The sequence below is a fragment of the Pagrus pagrus genome (genome assembly GCF_965226575.1).
Source record: "Pagrus pagrus genome assembly, chromosome: 19".
Taxonomy (NCBI): domain Eukaryota; kingdom Metazoa; phylum Chordata; class Actinopteri; order Spariformes; family Sparidae; genus Pagrus; species Pagrus pagrus.
The window spans coordinates 18,701,128-18,720,458 of NC_140203.1; the positions used below are offsets into that span (position 1 = coordinate 18,701,128).

At 42.1% G+C, this 19,331-nt stretch overlaps 1 protein-coding gene across 2 annotated transcripts in view; it reads left to right on the top strand.

The window, feature by feature from the left end:
* Window positions 1-987: 987 nt before the first annotated feature.
* cntfr (ciliary neurotrophic factor receptor) overlaps window positions 988-19,331 on the top strand; it is a 239,937-nt gene continuing 221,593 nt past the window's right edge. Inside the window, exons 1-2 of one of the 2 annotated variants that reach the window (XM_084382630.1) lie at window positions 988-1,356; window positions 1,497-1,574. The gene's annotated coding sequence lies outside the window, so the exon portion shown is untranslated. Of the gene's footprint in view, window positions 1,357-1,496; window positions 1,575-6,739; window positions 6,966-19,331 lie in introns of those variants that run through there. The other variant, XM_084382629.1, reaches the window with a different exon arrangement.

Consider the following 19,331-nt stretch of genomic DNA (forward strand, 5'->3'; position numbering starts at 1 on the left):
AAAAAAGTCTAATTAATGTGGGAGACATCTTGCACCTCAATGAACGAAGACGCTGAGGAACAAAATGTTATTTCTGATTATGCATGACTGATGATGCTGACTTTGTTTTCTCAAGAGCAATGAAACTGACATTTAACCTACTTTTCAGGCCCAAATATGGCACGTGGATGCCTGCCTGGTATTTAGAGATCGGTCTTTAACTATCTGACCTACTTGCTCTAAATGGACCCTGATGGTGGCTACTTTTATCTGATGCCCTCCATAAGTCCTTGAATCGTAGTGCTGAGCCGCAGATACTTTTGAAATTGAGTGAAGGTGTTTAGTCTGTCAGGTGGGACCTATGATAATTTGTTGATGTTCACCTTAGAGAGCATTTGAAATCAGTCAATCCACTTCAGCTTGGCCTGGAGGCAGAGCTGTAGTTTCATGTCTGGGATCAAAGGAGCAAAACTCTCACCTTGGTGTACTGTTGCACTATATTTACTGTCACTCACTTCTATCTGACACCATTCTGGGTTGCTCTCCAGAGTAACTGTAAAATGTGTTATGTGTAAAAGTGTAACCTCAAGCTCAGCAAATGTAGGCTATTAAAGTCTTTTGTTGTTACCCTCAATTCACATTTGGAATATAGCAGCAATAGACTTATCAGTGACAATTATGATCTGTTTGTGGTTTTCTGGGTCACCTGTAACAGCGGGTGCAGGTATTATTGGTTATTTCTTACAACTAAATTATTGCTTAGTAAACTGTCAAAGCATTATGATATTTTAAAAGTAATGGGACATATTTTATCTGCTCAAATAATAATATTTTTTTATAATAGTTTTTCTGAAATAAGGTCCCATAGGCTCCACGGGAAGGGGCGTGGCTTCGGCTCTCTATTAGGATGTTATGTCCAGTATGGTTATTAATTCGACAGAAGTGGTTCCTACACTTTGACCGTAAACCACTAAATATCTTAACTTTTTTTTTTATATATCCTTACTGAAAGTCTACCACTGTGCTGCATCACACCAGAAAATTTTCGCGACGTGGGAAAAACACCCAAGTTCAGAGACCTGCGTCAGCCCCGGAGAAGCTACGCTAACACCTGAATTGCTAGCTCGTGCTGATTAGCCTTCCTTCTGCAGGGGTCAGGTCTGCTGCTTTGCTAGGAGGACAAACTCTGAACAGCCAGTGTTAAACCACTGGGTATTTCGGACGAGGGACCATGATGTTTCATCACTTTTAAGCGTGACACCACTGGATATTTATGACGAAAACTCGGGACATCTCCGGCCGTGTTGGCGGCGACAAAACCGGGTGTTTTTAAACAAGAACTCGTGACATCTTCAGCCATGTTTGCGGCGACCAAAGGTAAGGCTGAACCAGGCCATTAGCCAAGCGTCGTCACAACAACACACAGAAAACTGCACTTAAAGAAACGTCAATGTTGAGACACTGGAGAAGGAAAATGAACATATTCATGTTTTGCACGAACGTGTTTCACACTTAAGGCCCTGTCAGTGCAGCTGGACGTCGGGAGGGACTGGAGGGAAAGTATGCTGAGTGTGCCAGCCTCAGTTATTCAAATGGTGAGTAAGTTAACAGTTACAGCTTTGTCATTTAGCTTGTGGCAATATTATGCTTTTGTTGCGCCATATTAACTTGGTCATGTTGCATATTTTGTATCCGCCTGCTTCTGCTGGCTTTGTTAACACTGTCGCTGTCTGTGGTGTTGAACCATGAATGCTTTGACGTTTCTCTGGCTGCTTGTGTTTTTACTAACGTTAATCCTGCTTATCCCTCCTTGTTCATTAGTCTATGATGTGTATAAAAATATATATATTTATCTATCAGTGGGCCTACTTGTTATCCTCGTCCTAAAACCTGAAGCCGGCTCCTCATTTCTGTTGTGTGACATTGGAGAGGCATGACTAATGTTACCTTTCCTGCTCCTTAATGTCAGTCTACTTGTTGAAACCTAAAATGGCACACATTTCTATGGAGTGAAGCATAACAAATAGGCAGCCATTCTCTGTGGATTACCAGCTGTAAGCAGTTTTTTGTTGTCTAATTCTACTTAAGTGCTTTTACTGATGAAAGCATCTCCAAGTAGAGAGAAGGACCGAATGAGTGAAAGCAATACTCCTCTCACCCCATGTGCTTTTCTATCCCTGTTACAGAGCCCAGACAACAGTTGCAGTCAGGGCAAATAAAACAGGGTTGTTGTTTTTCTTTTAAGTGAGTAAGCATAAAGCGTGGTCATATATCGTTTTATTATTTTGGGGCTGTGAAGCTGTTTTTGAAAAAGTCTTTCTGTGAGAATCAAGGTTGTATCTGTTTTTCACAGCAGGTTGCCCTCCTCTTTAATCTAAGATTTATGCTACTACTTTATGCAGCAACAGACTAGACTAGACTAAAGATACATATGTGGACTGAATTGAAATTAGTGATATAATTGTGAAGTCCCAGTGTTTGTAATCAGCACAGTGGTCCAAAATATACAGGTAAAGGGTGACAGACTCCTGCATTGTTCTTCAATCCTGGTCTTTGGGGACCTCTGCCTTGCCCTGCATGTTTTAAATTTATCCTCCCTGCCCCCACACACATCATTCAAGTGAATGGGTTGTTATCAGGCTTCAACAGAGCTGGATGACGAGCTGATCATTTGAATCAGGTATGTTGGGGCAGGGAAACAGCTAAGACCTTGTCCACACGTACACAGATATTTTTAAAAATGCATTTTTTCCCTCCTCTGGTTTCGAAAAAATTCCCGCCCACACCAGCGGTATGAAAATGCAAACGCAGGCTGTTAAGGGCACGCCAAAGCCACAGGTGGCGATATAACCTCTACCATAAGGCCACATTAGCCAATCAGAAGCCTGCCAAACCTGCTAAAGGAAACGAGCCAAAAAACCCAGTTTTCCTGTCTACACATTAACACTGATAATGGCGTTTCTGAATATCTTCACCCTGATAGGAGTTTTACAAAAGCTCTATTTTCAGTATTTATGTGTTTACGGCAGGCCAAAACGTATAGAAAAAGCCTAGTTGTAAGAAATACCTATGTACGTGTGTACAGGGCCTAAAACATGCAAGACAGAGGGGTCCTGAGGACCAAGATTGAAGAACACTGCGTTAATCAATATTGTGGCAACATCATTACACAAAAAAAAAGTTTTTTTAAAGCCTAGGATACATCTATATAACTAAAAACATATGTAACTAAATACAGGTGCTTTAATTAGTAGTAAATTGCTGTGATAGGGATACATTCAATTTATTAGAAAAGTTAATGGCAAAGCAGTCTTATTAATCTGATGGAATGTTTCATAACGTATGAAGTACATTATGCAGTTATGTTTATGGAAATTGATTTTTAAAGATGCATATGATAATCATAAGAATATTATTTACATTCTGATGGGCATTTTACATAAAATAAAATGGCTTTGGTTGTAGTTTCTATCGGTTATGATAACATTACATTAGGGCTGCAGCTATTGATTATTGTAGTAATGAAATGATGTGTTATGAAGACAGGCTATATTTCTTTATTATGTTGAAGGGTTGTCCAACACCTGCTGACCCTACTCACTGCAATCAAACTAAACTCAATTACCTGCTGTATTGGATTGGTACAATTTAGCCTCCAACTGCTACCACACTCCCTGATATTTTACTTTCTGGGGTATTTCATGCATCGCTGTGAGGACAGTAGTTTGTGTGTGTGTATCATTGTCATAATAGTAATATAATGATATACGTTCTTAACTAGCCATCGCTTATAGCCATAATTAATGCACATTCTGTGCCAGCCTTCACCTCAGATCAGTAATCATATTGATTTACTGGTACGTTAAATGCTAACGTTAACGTAATTTGTGTCTGGTCTGCTCCATGTTGACTGGATGCGTTACATCAGACTGGGTGAATTACGGCTGAGATGCTGTTACATTGACTTCATGCTATTGTTGGAAGCTTTTTTTCAGCTTGAAATGATCCCAAAATTTCTGATGGCCCTCTGATGTTTCATCTGGCCTGTCTCTATTCTTTGCCTCGCCCTTTTTTCTCTCCCACCATTTTGCAACGTGACCCATCAAATCATGTCTTGTTTATGTCACGTGCCCTGATCACAAAGAGACCTGCCGCTACAGGTGCAGCCGCTTCAAAAACGCCCTGGGAAAGCATGTTTTGGGTATAAACATCTGTGGAGTGAGTCTGCATGTGCAACCGGCCACCATATGTACTGTAATTAAAGCTGTTATACACGTTATTTTCTAATTAATATGAGTGTTGAATAGCTCTGTATTCCAACAGTAATCACTCTAATAGCGTGTTTGGTCAGTAACCCACGTCTCTCCTCACCCTGCTCATGCAGTAAAAGAGAAAATACATTTTCCGTTATCCCTGCCCACTTCATCCAATCAGGACAGAGAACTCCATAAGGACCTGGTCCTGTCTGCTTAGGGAACACGCAGAGAGCAGGAGCCTCCTGTTCTGGTATGTACACCAGCAATAATGTAACAGGGAAAGCCACCAACTTATACTACCAGGCCAAGCGATGTAAAACACTTGAAGAAAAAGAAAGTAGCAAAGACAGCTGCCTCGAAAAAAGAGGAAGGAGTCGTGCAAGTGTGGTGACATAGACAGGAGGGAGGACAGGAAGTTAGCTAAAATTACGACATCGCTTACAGCAGCTTGAATGTGACCATGGGAAAACAATGTTTTTGCTGGTGAAGCATCTCGGTGTGCAAAACACAGTGTGCTGTGTATAGTTATAAAAATTCAACAGAGAGTAATTCTTAGTAATTGACAGGGCAGCACAATTAAATTAAATACTATCAAGATCGCAACATGGCCAAGTGCATTATACTAATCACAAGAAACTGCAACTGGCCTACAGATGTTCTCCTGATGTGAGAAAACATGTTTTTTTGGTACAAATCCCAACAAATGCCACATCATCATGACAGGAAACATTTTGATTGTGGTGCATAAATGATGATTCCAACTAATCTAACAACCTTATCTAATATCAGAAATCATGTAGAAATTGCAATATTTGTCAAAATAATTGCAAAATAATTTTTTTCCATACCGTGCAGCCCTAGTAATGGATTCACTTGAGGATTAGTCCCTGCCCGACATTTCACTCTCCAAAGTAATTGCCTGGATCTGGGAAGACAGTGACATCAGTCCAACATGATTAAACAGGCTGTAAACAAGTCAAAAGTTTAGCAAGATTATTAAACCACATAATTTGGAGGTAAATCTGTCATCAATAATCCCTTATTGACCGGGAAAAACTTTGTGTGTTCTCAACTATGGGAAGCATGGAAATTGGTTTATAAACTGTCTTGGGCGTTCACAACAGATAGTTTGGGTAATAACTTTAATGATTATCCTCTGTTCCAAAAAGTTTGGCTAACCTCTGGGCTTCTTTTAAAATCTGCATGAATGTGTGACTGCTCATGGTTTTTGCCCCATCTGAGACCTGACCCAGATCTCAGCAAGTATGTTTGTGTTGTTATTACTCGTAGGAATGGTGGCCAAAATCACTAAAATAAGTGTAAGATTGCAAGAAACCAGAATTTCCCTTTAAATGTGCCCCCGACAGGTGGTGCAGCTGGAGTTAACCATGCAGCTCACATAGCCAGTTCAGATTAAAACACTGAGTCAAATAGCTTTATACGAGCTCTGGCACACGCACGCCTCAGGCCTGGATGTGGAGGTACTGTGTTAAACTGGTGTTGCGAATGGTGCTTGTAATCACAGTACGGACTGCCCTCTTGGGTATTATTGTGATAATAAACGACTTTCAGTAGCCATTTATTTCACTTCAGGGTCCACAAGAGCAGCAATATGGTGCTGAAAGTTTCCTGAACATTAAATGATAAATGTGTTCCGAGCTGATCAACAATCCATCGCACATGCAGTCTGAAAGCTGTACCGGCTTCATTTGTTAGAAAGAATAATGACGCATCTGTGGCGTTTTGTAGCCATGGCAATCTATCGATACATCCCCCCAAAATATTTTCTCAGGAGACAATCTATCATCTTCCTAATCCACGCTATCATGTCGTGTATCCGCTTTAAATGTATGAGAATACGCATGGCTTTTTAAAAATGTATGTCTTCGTACATATTTCACTTGAAACACTTCATCTGCAGTGTTTTTCATTGTTGTTCCTTAAGGTGTAATAGCTGTAATGCAATTGTATCAGCCTTGCAACAGAAGGTCAGCTTTAAAAGGTTTCCATTACTGAAAAGGTCAGTGCTTCCAGGTGTGAAGCACAGCCACGACAGAGACGGAAAAGTCAGAAACATTGAAAAAACATTTAATTGGATGAATTATCTCTAATTGTGTTAGAATTAATTATTTTTTGATGTTGTGTCCCCTGGGATGCTGGAAGTCTGACATAAGACATCAACACTGTGACCATACATGGTGTCAGTGTTTGTTTGTGAACTCAAACAGCTCCTGTGCTGTATTTCTGGATGTGTGTGTGTGCACATATTATGTGTGTGGGCTGTTCCCTCCACTACCCTGAGCGGTGGCTAGGGGGTGCACTGTGGACACGGTGTGTGTATAAGCAAGAGAGAGAGGGGGGGAGAGAGATAGAGAGTGCGTGTGTGTCTGTGTGTGTCAGTGTGTGTGTGTGTGTGTGTGTGTGTCTGTAATGTATTCCTGCCTGTGGCTGGGCTGGTCACATGGGGAGAGAGCAGCCTGTTTAAAACAGCCTCTGCTCTCTCACTCAGAGCAGTGTGAGACACAGAGACAGACGCACACGTTCTCTCTCTCCCTCTCCTTCACGCGCGCACACACACACACGCTCATGCACACAGACGGCAACTTTCCTCTATCGGACTGACACAGCACACACGCCGGGATAGACACACTCCCCTCGCTACAGTGGAGAAGAGGATAAAGAGTGACAGATCAGGAAAAAAAAGAAATACAGAAAAAGAGGAGGTTCCCAGTGAGTAGCCAATTGATTTTCATATTTTTCTTATTTTGTTTTTAATGGGGAGACTTTGCTCTTCTTCATCGCTGTCTGACCGGGGACCTAAAGGGGACTGTGAGAGGGACAGAGAGTTGGATGGAAGGAGGAGGGAAAAAAAGAAGGGAAGGTGACAGAGGAGAGCGGAGATGTGGTGCTGTAGTGCAACATCGGGATACCTCTCCATCAATCTGTCCCTCTGTCTGTGGGATCTAACGCTGTTAATTAGCAGGGTGCGCTTGGAATGAGAGGAATGCCAATGCACGGAGCTGGAGTGGGGCTTGCTTCGGACTCTTGTTCTTTCCTGTGCATGTATGTCCCCTCTGTCTTTTGGTGTTGTGTATGCTGGCTGCATTGTGGTGGTCAGCCGGACCGATGTAGAGCAGATTCCCTGAGACACATGCTGTCCGGGCTGTGATTAATAGAAAACCATTGATATGCAGATGGAAGAGGATAGAACACGGCACTCTTTCTCCAGTGATATGAGTGATGTCTCGGCAGCGGGGGGGACAGGGGACAGGGGACAGAGGACAGTCGCTGCCTCTCCTCCTCCTAATCTCTGCCGTCCAACTGTCTCTGTATCTGTTTGTCCCTCTCTGTCTTACTAACTCTCATCCTTCCCTCCCTGCCTGTTTTTGTTGCCGCCGCTGGTCTCTCTCTCTTTCTGACACACTCTCCCACTTCTTACAATCCTTTGCTATCTCTGTCTTTGCATCAACTTTTTTCCCGTGTCTCCATCCGTAGCTCTACATGCTCTTTTTTTCATCCGACTCCTCACTCTCTGTCTCATTTTCTCCCCCACGCTGGTACATGCGGGTATTCATAGTAGATTCCACAGTTGCGTAGAAAGAGAGAGGATCGCAGGGTTGTGAGGAGGGAGGGGAGGGTGGGGAGAGAAAGGGAGAAGAAAGAGAGGAATGAAGGAGAAAGTGGAAGGAGGGGAGGGTAAGGGAGGGGGGGCATTGAAAAGGCTGACACTGGCTTGGACAATTAGCCCGGGGAGTCCGTCCTGGGGTGCTATTCTGAGAGGGGCTTTGGCCCCTGGGCCCTGGGCACTGGGTCACGGGATGCCTTGACCCCTCCAGTCGACAGCTAGGCATGGGAGCCATTATCACGGCCTGATTGATTAGCACCGAGCGGAAATCCCTTTTCTCTTCTCTCCTTAGGAGAAAGAGACGGGAGCTTTTTGTCCTTTTGCTGCTGCTGGTTTGGTATCTGCCTGTCTGAATGTGGAAAGCTCTGGCTCTTTTTTTTTCTTTTTCTAATGTTGTCAGTTATGGAGGTCTGCTCTCTATATATCTTCTCTCTCTGGGGTTGTCTTTTCATCTCTCACTGTCTTTCTCCTAGTCAACATGTGTCAGTGGGTTGGAGTTTGTTTAATATTTATTTAATATTTATTTAACCAACAAGACAGTTGCCCTCTGAGAAAGATGCTGCAAAGACTTGTTTGGGGACTTCATATTCAGACATCTGATATGATTTTCACATTAGTTCTTTCATTTTCATGGTTCATTGAGTCTCTCTTTTGTGCACCTGCAGAAGTAGTTAGTGATGCATTTCATGGGCTACCTGGAAGTTGTGGAGAAATCAAGCAGTATAGGCGCATGAAAGAAAACCAAGCGATAAAAAGACATGTGGAGGAAAATGTGATAAAACACAAGAGTGGTGGGGGACAGCTTGGGAAAATGAGCTCCTCGCTCCAGTCTGTGCGTTTCCCTTTTATTGTGTCTCCATCTCCATCTCATTTCTCTGTTTTGATCTTCCCATCCCTCGCTAACTCTTGCTACTTTTCACTCACCCTCAACATCCCCCCCCCCCCAGACTGGGAGTTTAGCGGGGTGTTTAGCCCAGCTCACGGCTGATCAAAGCAGTGTGTGTCAGACTGGGCTTAGCCCAGGCACTCCTAATGGAGCACCGTTTTCATGCCTAGTTGGTGGTGGAGCGGGAGGGAGAGATGGGAGGTTGCTGGGGGGGTGCAAATAGAAAGAGTGACAGAAAGAGTTCAAGGGAGGGAAAGACTGCTAGACAGACAGACAGGCAGACAGAAAAAGGGGCACAAATAACAACGACACAAGCGAGCAGATGAAGGCAGGCAGGCAGAGGGAGGGAGACCATGATGGATTAACAAGCAAAAATAGGCAAAAGATGAAAAGTGGGGAAAAAAAAGACACTTGCTGTCAAAAGCACACAGAGAGGCAAAAAGCCCCAAGACAGGCATACGGAGAGACGGGCAGTGAATGTCTTTCCAGCCCTTCTTCTAGTGGCGGGACACAGCACCAAGAGGGCATACAGTTTAGGCCAGCACAGGATAGCTCCCACACATGGTTTGGTTTTAGGTTGGAAGCAACACCAGACGGGAAGAGGCCTGTGTGCGTGCGTGCGTGCGTGCGCATGTGTGTGTGTGTGTGTGTGTGTGTGTGTATGTGAGAGAGAGAGAGAGAGAGAGAGAGAGAGAGAGAGAGATAGGCAAAGAGATAACGAGAAAAAGGCAGACTTGAGTTTGTGTGCCTGTGTGCATGGTAAGCATCTGTATGCCCGTCTGTGGACGCCTGTATGCCAAGCACCAGACAGACATGCATGTAAACCATATATCTTTTTTTAACAGACTATAAAACCCGTCTAGACTTGTCGATGACCCTAAAATTTGGGAAGTTTTACGTCTTATTAAGACATTTTTGGAAGAGAGAAGGATTTCTCAGTATGGTAGGAACAAAAGTTGCTTTTCTGACCTTGAGAAATAAAAAGTCTTTAAATTGGAGAATGGTACTTACATCTTGTTAAAGGGTCTGTGATGACTGAGAAAAAGACAGTGGTGACATTTGAAAGTGATTCTCAAGGAACTGAGAGGTAAAAATTGATTGAGAAGTGATGTCAGGGTTGATTAACTCTCTCTTCAAGACAGCTAGAAAAGTATTAAAAGTAAAAGTGTATTTCTGTGCCTTTTATATACTTCTGAACCTTTCCTCCACATTCACATTCTTCACTTTTTTCTGTCTCTTCTCCTTCTTGCAGCTTTCTTTCTCAAGTTTCCCTCTTTATCCCCCAATATATCTTTTCCAATCCATTTACTTCTCCTTTGCTCCCTTGCTCAACCTCTCTCTGTTGCTGTCTCCTCACCCTTCCCTCTCCCCCCTCATCCTTCACTTCTACTCTCTCAGGTCCACTTACCTTCTCTTCTACACTCCTTTTTTTCCTCCTCCTCGCCTCTCCTCTCCCATCCCCACCTCCCAAATGCTGGTGTTTATGCTTCAGACAGAAGAAAGGTAAGGTAAAACTAGGATAATATTTCCCCTAACATACTTACTGCCTGGGTAAACATCCTCCGACAGATGTCCGAGCGTGGGCCTGATCAGAGGAGGGCGGGGAATCTCGCTGCTGTAACGTACACAAAGGGCTACAAATTGGAAGCCGGTGTGGAGAACGGGGGGGACAGAGGAGTAGGGAGGTACGGAGGTAGAGTCAGTGACTTCTCGCCTTGAAAACTAAACAGTATCTTGAGGGGTTGGGTTCTTAAGCTTTTTCATTAGCAATGTTAAGATTAAATTTATCAGGGTTCTTACCTCTAGCTGGCAATGACAAGCGCTATCTCTTGTTGGAAGGACAAACATTACTTTAACTTATTACCTAATTAATTTACCTGACAGTTGAAACTTTTGGCTGCGGCCTGGTTCATGCGCTCTCTGCAAGCAGGTGTCAGAACTTGGCCAAAGATGGAATCTTAGCAACAGAACCTGCACTCTCTAAAAAGGCTGCAAGTAATGATTATTTTCATTGTTGATTAATCTTTTGATTATTTTCTCGATGAATCTATTAGTTGTTTTGTTGATAAAATTAAATGAAAATTGTAAACCTGTGTTTCCAAGTCCAATAAGAAGTCATCCAACGTCTTTTGTCCAAAATCCAGAAATTTTCAGTTTACTGTCAATAGTGAAGAAACCAGCAAATGTTCACACTTAAAGTGTGTGGAAAAAGTGAAGTTTGACTTCTATGCTAAAGAAAATTACTCAAACCGATTAAACCAATATCAAAATAGATGCAATTTGTTTAATAGCTGACAACAACATTGATTAATTGATTGAATCAGAGAGGTGATTCCTGTCTTATTCCTGTATATTTAGCTGACCATGTGATGTTGGTCTCATAGATACACTACATTCATGTATCAACAACTAATGCTCCAGCAATAGCTCCTTGAAAAATAAGGTGTGGAAGACTAAGAAAGATGAACCTGTGTTGACTGTGTCAGATGTATGTAATCAATATTTCACAACTCATACTGCTCATCTGATTTTCAGGTTGCAGCCAAAATTGTTGAAATTCAATAAAACTACCACCAATAACTGGATTCAAAATGATTCAGATTTAATAAGCTGATTTTCTATATTTGGATTTGATAAAAGACTTTTGAACCTCAACCCTAGGAGAGGCTGAAAGTAGTAAGGAGGGTACAAAATAAATGGGAAATTTTGAGTAAGCGTGTTTCTGTCTACACGCACGCATCAGAGACAGTTTACAGACCTCTGAAATAAATGCAGGCGAGAGCTTTGTGTGCAACAAGCCTCCAAACGGCAGCAAAGACATGAGAAAGCCAGTGCTCCTCTCCTCGCGACGCACAGCTCCCACACTTTCTACTTCTACCCCTCGCTCTCTCTTTAGTTAGATGTGCCACTTGCTGTGTGCTTTTATCTACATGCACCTAAGGCTGTAAAAACATGACACGATTTTGTTAAGATTTGGCCCCAATTAAGCAGCCTCACATGCATTTCAGAGATCTGCATTTTACGATGGTTTCCTCTGTGCGCCCTGAGCTGGAAGATCTGGCTCGGAGGGGGACTTGGTGTGTAATTATTTCGGTAATCCGAAAGAACTCTTGTGCTTTCTTTGTACATTTTTAATACAGCGAGGACATGCTGATATTAAACCACTCTCTAATGCCATAACTCGTGACATGTCCTTTAACTATGGATCGGGACCTTAAATTGCAGAAAGTTGTGAAATGTGAGCTTCTCTTCTTGTAGTCTCCCTTTCTTTTTGCTCTATTCATGTGTTTGCCTGCTTTTGAGACAGTCTGTCAATCTGCCTATTTGTCTGCCAACTTATGTGTGTTCTAGTGGGTCAGTGTGTGTGTGTGTGTCAACTTGTGTGTATATCTGCATGCCTTCGCTGCATTTTCATCCTGAGACAGCTCTCCATTCAGCCCCCGTAGCATTCTTGCTTCTCACCAGGCAATAAAAGAGTTTGTCAAACTTTCTGATCAAAGCAAACGGGGGATGAAAGGAGCGAAATGGATAAACCCGTTAATGAATATGCATATCACTCACTCACCCCATCCAACGCTTATACTAGCCCATACCCGTTTCTACACACATGCACATGCACACACACAAGAGCTGCCTCCACCAGTAGGGGGCAAACTTCCTTTAAAGTGTTTTTCCCCCATTGTAAATTAACATCTGGGAGACATTCCATTAACATACTGGGGGACCAACATCTTAGTCTGTATATTAGAAACATGCACACTTATTTTTGCATTCTGACGGATAAAGTGCTTTCTTTCAACACATAACAATAATTTCCTCAGACACCAGCATAATCTATATTTAAGTGCATCTTGAGGATAAGCAGAGTGGAGTAAATGTACCTTCAGGCTACGGTATAATATAGAACAGTATGTATGTATTAAAGGAATACATGAAGATGTGTGTGAGTGAATCATGAGCTAATTCTTGGGATACATGTGTGATGTGTACATCCATCCATCCACCCATCGACTCATCCACTCATCCACGCACACACCAATGGGACAGCCATCTGGAGCAATTTGGGGTTCAGTATCTTACTCAAGGACACTTCCAAATGCAGATCAACCCTCCAATTAGTGGTTGACCTGCTCTACCTCCTGAGCCTACAGCTGTCTATCTATCCATCCATCCATCCATCCATCCATCCACCAGATGAATGAAAATTAATTAAAAGAGACCTATCATGCCTTTTCATTTTTTCCCTTTCCATCACTATTTTATAAGTTCTTGTGCATGTAAAAGATCTTGAAAGTTAAAAAGGTCAAAGCCACACAAAGAGAAGCTCCTCTCTCCTACAGAAAACAGTGCTCCTGAAACACCTCACCAGCAGTCTTGCTTTTAATTCTGTGTCTTTGTGACATCACACTATGTCACCATGTCACACATTTGCTTAATTTATGCCTCACGGCTAGTTTGGCATGTAAGAACTGATTAAACGAAGATGCTCTGTTGTTGTTGTTGTTGTTGTTGTTGTTGTTGTTGTTGTTGGCAGTACTACGTCAGGCATGCGTGAACTGACCAATCAGAGGACACTGGGTATTCGGAAGGGGGGCATTATAGAGACAGGAGATAAAAATGGATTGTTCAGACAGAGGGGGAATACGGTGCTGCACCACTGGACAGCATAAGCAAACTTATGTTTTTGGATAATTAAAGCATGTAAACCTATTCAACCCCAAAATAAAATTATGAACCTGACAGTGAGCATAATATGTCTCCTTTAAATTACAATTATGTTACATTGTTATATGTGGCTCTTTGTTGGCATATGAAACGTTTAGAGCATCTTTTTAAATGGGCCGAATCAAGAGAACTAATGTGAATATTGGATTTTATTTAAAAGTAACTCTGTGTAGCTTTTCATCCATTCGTCCACAGGTTTGTTGATACTTTTTCTGTAGCTCTGTTTGCCAAACAGCTGTTATCAGCGCTGTCAGAAGTAACCGATATCTCTTGACTTTTCCCCTCTCGGCTGCTCATCTGTGTGATAGGGCTTGAATGTGGTATTATTCTACCCGCCGTGTGCACTGAAATCAATTATTCCTGCAATCACCTGCTCCTTTGAAGAAATGCATGGCTGTATGACCGCAAAAGAGGAGACATTTATAGTTTGATGTGTTCATTAATCATTTACTATCAGCGTACTGATAATGCTTTGATCCTCAAGGTGCTTTTTTAAAAAAAAACTATGCACAGCTGGTTCAAACGAACAGAACTCTTGTTTGTAGTGGTTTTGAGGTAATTTATCTATCGCAGTCTCAATGTTGAAATGCATTTACAGCTGGTTGTGCTGTAGTCCAATTTATTTTAATATAAATATATATATATATATATATATATATATATATATATATATATAGATACTGCCCATTTAAATTTTGACATGCTGTTGCCATGTTTTCTGCATCCTAAGACAAGGTGGGGACAGCGTGAGAGGAAAGCTGGTAATTGAAGAGGTCAGCTGACAAGACTTTGGTCACTTCTTGAGGAAGAGGAGAGACACGAAGGTCAGGAGAAATGCCTGGAAAAGTTGAGTCTAACAGGCAAGAAGAATGCTCTCACCTGAGGCAAAATAAGAGAATTACAACAGATACTGAAGACCCAACAGGACAGAGGAGATGCTCGGCATAGCTAACAACATGTGTGATTCTTGAGTGAGGGATTAAAAAAGACAAGAGGACTGGAATGACGACTGGAGAGGTTAGGAGAAGGCTAACGGCAAAAGTGATTGTGGTCAGAGGAGGGGAGCGAGGAAAACAGAAGAACACAGGAGATTCAATTATGGAACAGAAGATAGTTTTACTGAGGGATACCATCAGGCATGATTGGGAACAGAAGGAAGGTGGCAGAAGAGGGGAGACAATGAGAGGAGTGGATGGACCTGGCAGAGGCTGACAGCAAACATGATTGTGGTCAAATATGGGAGAGGAAGACTAGAAGCAATGGGAGGGTGAGTGGAGGAAATTAGAGGTTAGGGAGGACTATCAACAGACACGATTGTGATCAGTTTCTAGTGAGAGAAGACCGGATGCAAGGATGAGAGTAAGACAAAGGAAGCTGGTGAGCACATGGGAGCCTAACACCATTATGGCTGCTTGCTTGATTGAGGTCAGAGAAAAGGAAGAGGTGCAAAGATTGAAAAAAATGAGAGGGGACATGTGAGACAGAGTCAAAGGTGTGACGTGACAATTGTCATTGCGCAGAAGACAACTGGAAGGAAAAGGAGAAGACAAGAACACGGGAGGAGCTTATCTGTCTTTTTTACTCTCACTAACTAACTCTCATAATTTTGTGTTTTCAAACAAGCGAATTTGCAAGCTTGCAGTCGCAAGTGCGTTAAGTGCAGTTGCTGGTACAATTTTGATCCTGTATTTTCCCCAAATAACCTGAAAACATTAGTAAATTGGATTTTTGCTTTTGCACTGACAGTGTGAAGTTGACAGTTTTTCTGGTTGTTGCACATCATACCGTAATCAGGTCTGCTCTCTCCGTACATCAGCAGTAGGATGCTGAAACATGGCTGTCCTCATCTGTTTTCATGTTTGCTCTTTTTTAAAAAAAAATTCGAATTGAGACCTGACATCACCATGCCTGTGTGTAGAGAATGTTCACAGATCTGAGTCCGTGCCATGTTATTAATAATGCACTACGTTAAAAATGAATGAGATTTCCATCATTCGGAAAATCAACATTAGGGCTCCCACTTTATGATAATGACATGCAGATATCTTCATCTGTTTTTTTTTGAGGGGGGGGATATTATTTCTCTCAGCTATGAAATATATATAGACTGTTGAAAGGCTTTGGGCTTTGCCGCTGGCAGTGCCCGCTGTAGGTGTGTGTTTGTGCAGCGTCATGTCCATCCAATGCCTTTATCCAGTCGGGTGCATGAAGCTGCTGTCTTTACATGTGCGTTACTGCTTATGTCCATCTCTTTCCATATCCGTCCATATATTTGCTTGCCGGTGTGTGTATATGAACTTGCGTTCATGCACAAGTGTGTATATGTGTGTGTTTGTGTCAGAGTGAGTGCCTCTCTCAGAGCCGGGGGCTTTTAATCTATTAAAGCCTGATCCTTAAACACTAATCAATGCACCCTTTTATATTTCCATTACAGTGCAGAGGGAAAGGGATAAATAAAGCATGACAGTGGAGCTCAATAGTGGCCACATAACGCTGAAAAATCCCTACGGTTGTTCAAATGCACGAGACAAGGCTATACTTACTTGTGTCAAGAAACCGGTTGCTAGGCGCTTGTGGTAAATTTTCATTCAAAATTAACTTTTGATACTAAATATAGTTTATTGCTATTACATGCCATTACCCTCTGATGTTGGGAACTACATATGCTAGTGATCCTTCTGTTTAGTCTAATCAACTTGAGTAGCATTATTTGTGTTATTCTGCGAGATATGGTTGTTTTGACTGATTATTGTCATATTTTGTATTTATATAAATGCATGAGCCTTTTTATTTACACTTCTAGTAGTGACACTAGGTCAGCTGATGAATTGATCTCAAAACCTAAATTATATTTTGTAGTTTCAAGAATTGTTTCACTTGGCTCTGATAACATTGCATTCATTTACTTCATTGCAAAGTAATTTCTAAACCTGGAAAAAATTTGACAGTACTGCAGTGAAAGTCTGGCGGGGCAAAAAACAAACGGATAATGAGAAGGGTTGTGAACAAGCCAGTAGTTTAGATAGATTATTTATTTTTAATTATTTATGATTCATCATTTAATTTAGTCTTTATTTGGAGGTGAAAGTGAATACTCCGGATATGGCAATTTACTGTATGTCCCTCATTGCGCAAGAAAAGGACGTTTACGTGTAACCTCCATGTCACCCTAATAATTTTACCCTTGTTTAAGACTAACTTCTGCTCAATCCAGAGTGCCATGATGTTGGGTCTTTATTAGGGATGTCGTGACCTCGATTGTAAGTCAGATATCGATCGAAATGACGTGACGATCCTGACCTTTTGAAATCAAAGGTGGGATCGAGGATTTAGCCCGCCCCCAGTATCACTTGATTGTCTGATCTTTTGCCACTGTTGTAAAGCCGACAATTTGCTTTTTGGGGGAAGGGACAGAATACGTGTCATTTAGCCACCATCCCTAGTGTTACAGACTATTTCTGTTTAAAAAAACAAAGTAATACTTCCTGGAGAGAGATAGTAGATTGTTGAGTCCCATCCCCAGATCGATAGCTCGGGTCAAACGCCAACCTAGAGTGTCAGCATATGATGACCTGGGGGTGAGACTCAACAATCAACTATGTTTCTACAGAAGGTTACTTTTTTTTTGCCGTAAAATGCTGAAAGTGGTTTGTCTCCTATCTTGTAACGTCTTGGATCTCACTGCACTCTCAACTCTGTCAAATTATTTTGAATAGAAACAATGGCCAAATCTGACATAAGGTCCAGGCTTTAATCAAGCAGAATTATAGTTGGTAACACTGAAAAGATGCTAATGATGACACATTTGTTGATTAAATCATCAGAAAGCACAAGGAAAGCAGCCAAGGCTTTGTATCAACAACTGGGACCATATCATCTGTGTCTCTACAATTAAAAGGATGATGACTGTGCACACTTGACACCTCCTCCTTTAATTTAGTCACATAATTGCCCGTGCTTGCATGAGAATCTGTGCCTCATGTCACTGGCCTCTCACTACTCTTTTTTTCTTCTTTTAAATGTAGTGCTCCTTGCTCGCCGTATTGCATCATGTACTCCCTTTGGACCGTGTTTAACTGGTGATATATGCACTGCTGCATTCAGCCGTCAGGAGAGAACACTTTCAAGCTATGTTGCCGACAATATGCACTCCCGTTTTAAAAATGATTTACAGCAAATGACTGCAGTGCAACAGGAAGCCACAGTTGCCCCCTCCCCGACCCCCCTCTTACCCATTTAAACCCACTAAACTGACAGTATTTGCTGCTTCTCAGAGCAAACTTTATTAGCTACGACTGCTTGTGTACATGTCCCTCAACCCCAATTAATTTAGTGTACTTAAGTGGCAGATTTGCATTAGACTGCACTAGCCTTTGGAGTATACTTTATTAGCGTTGTCTGGGTAACCCACACCAACACCCCTCCCCACCCCCATCTACTGCCACCCCAACCGTCCCCTCAGTTCCAACATGCATACGCACACATTCATTTGACTGCACTTAGCCAACAGTATATTTCTTTGCAGGAGTGTATGTGTGTGTTTTTCCGCTCCACTGTGGTAGTTTATTAGCGATGTCTCCTTTGATAGTTAGTGTGCATGCTTGATTATGGCTGAAAGGGAGTGGGCCGGGCGCTGGGCTGGAGGAAGTCTGCCTAATGATATTAACAACATCCTTTATTGGGTAGCTACTGCAGGGAGAGGGAGTGAGAGGAGCGAAGAGGAGGGAGGGAAGGGGAGCAGAGCAAAAGAGTGGGGAGTGAGGAAGAAATAGGGAAACGGGGGAGAGAGAATTTAGGGTGAATCGAAGAGACAGTGTGTAGAGGGCAGGGGGTTACCTTGTCAGGGGATTTAGCCAGAAGAAAAATAAGAAAGAGGTCAATAGACAGAAGGCAGAGAGAAAATAAACAGGACAAAATTATGAGAAAGGCATAATCTCTACACAAGTGACCCTGACCCCAGTGCTACGGTGGTAGATATTCTCACTCCATCTTAATATATTTTACTGAGCTGTTCATCCCTCTGTGTCCTGCTAATAGAAACTTTGCAGTCGTATCACAAATTGCCTAGCAACCCCCGTCTGGCTCCATCATGGAGGTCCACAGGGGGATTAGCTGTGTGCAAATAATGGCTAAGTGTCTGACAGCTGGGCAGAAAACACCGACATACCTGGGAAAATACCTGTTTGGATGTGGATTTAAGTCAAGTTTAGTAATGTTAGAAGCACATAAATGGTGAGCATGTGAAGTTCAAGCAGGACATCCCTTAAAGGTTCAATGTGTAGGTTTTAGAGGGATTTAGGAGGATATTTTGGCAGAAATGGAATATGATATTCCAAATCACGTTGTCATTAATGTATTATCACCTGAAACTAAGAATTCTTGTGTTTTTGTTACATGACAATGAGCATTTTATATCTACAGAGGGAGCGCGTCCTCTTCCACCATGTTGAACTGCCGTATTGCTACAGTAGCCCGGAACAGACAAACCAAAAACTGGCTTTGAAGAAGGCCTTTCAAGGTTTTTTGTATTTTTTGCTGGCACTGTAGGAAAGGGTGAGGCGAGGGGTGTTTTGTTGGTTGCAATCAGGACCCTCACTGCTAGATGACACTAAATCCTACACACTGGATAATAAAACACTGCAATTACAATCAGCCATACCACTGTCATAGGCTCATAGGCTAAATCTAGGGAAGTAGCTTTGATTAAGTGAAGTAAATTGAAACATAATAATATGAGTTTAATTGTCCGCACTGGTAATTATGGGTCTGACCATTGAAGTTTGCAACAAGTCAATCGGAGTTGGAGTCTATTTGTTTGTTGTTTGAGTTATGAGGGCTACTATAGGAGGAGAAAATGTGT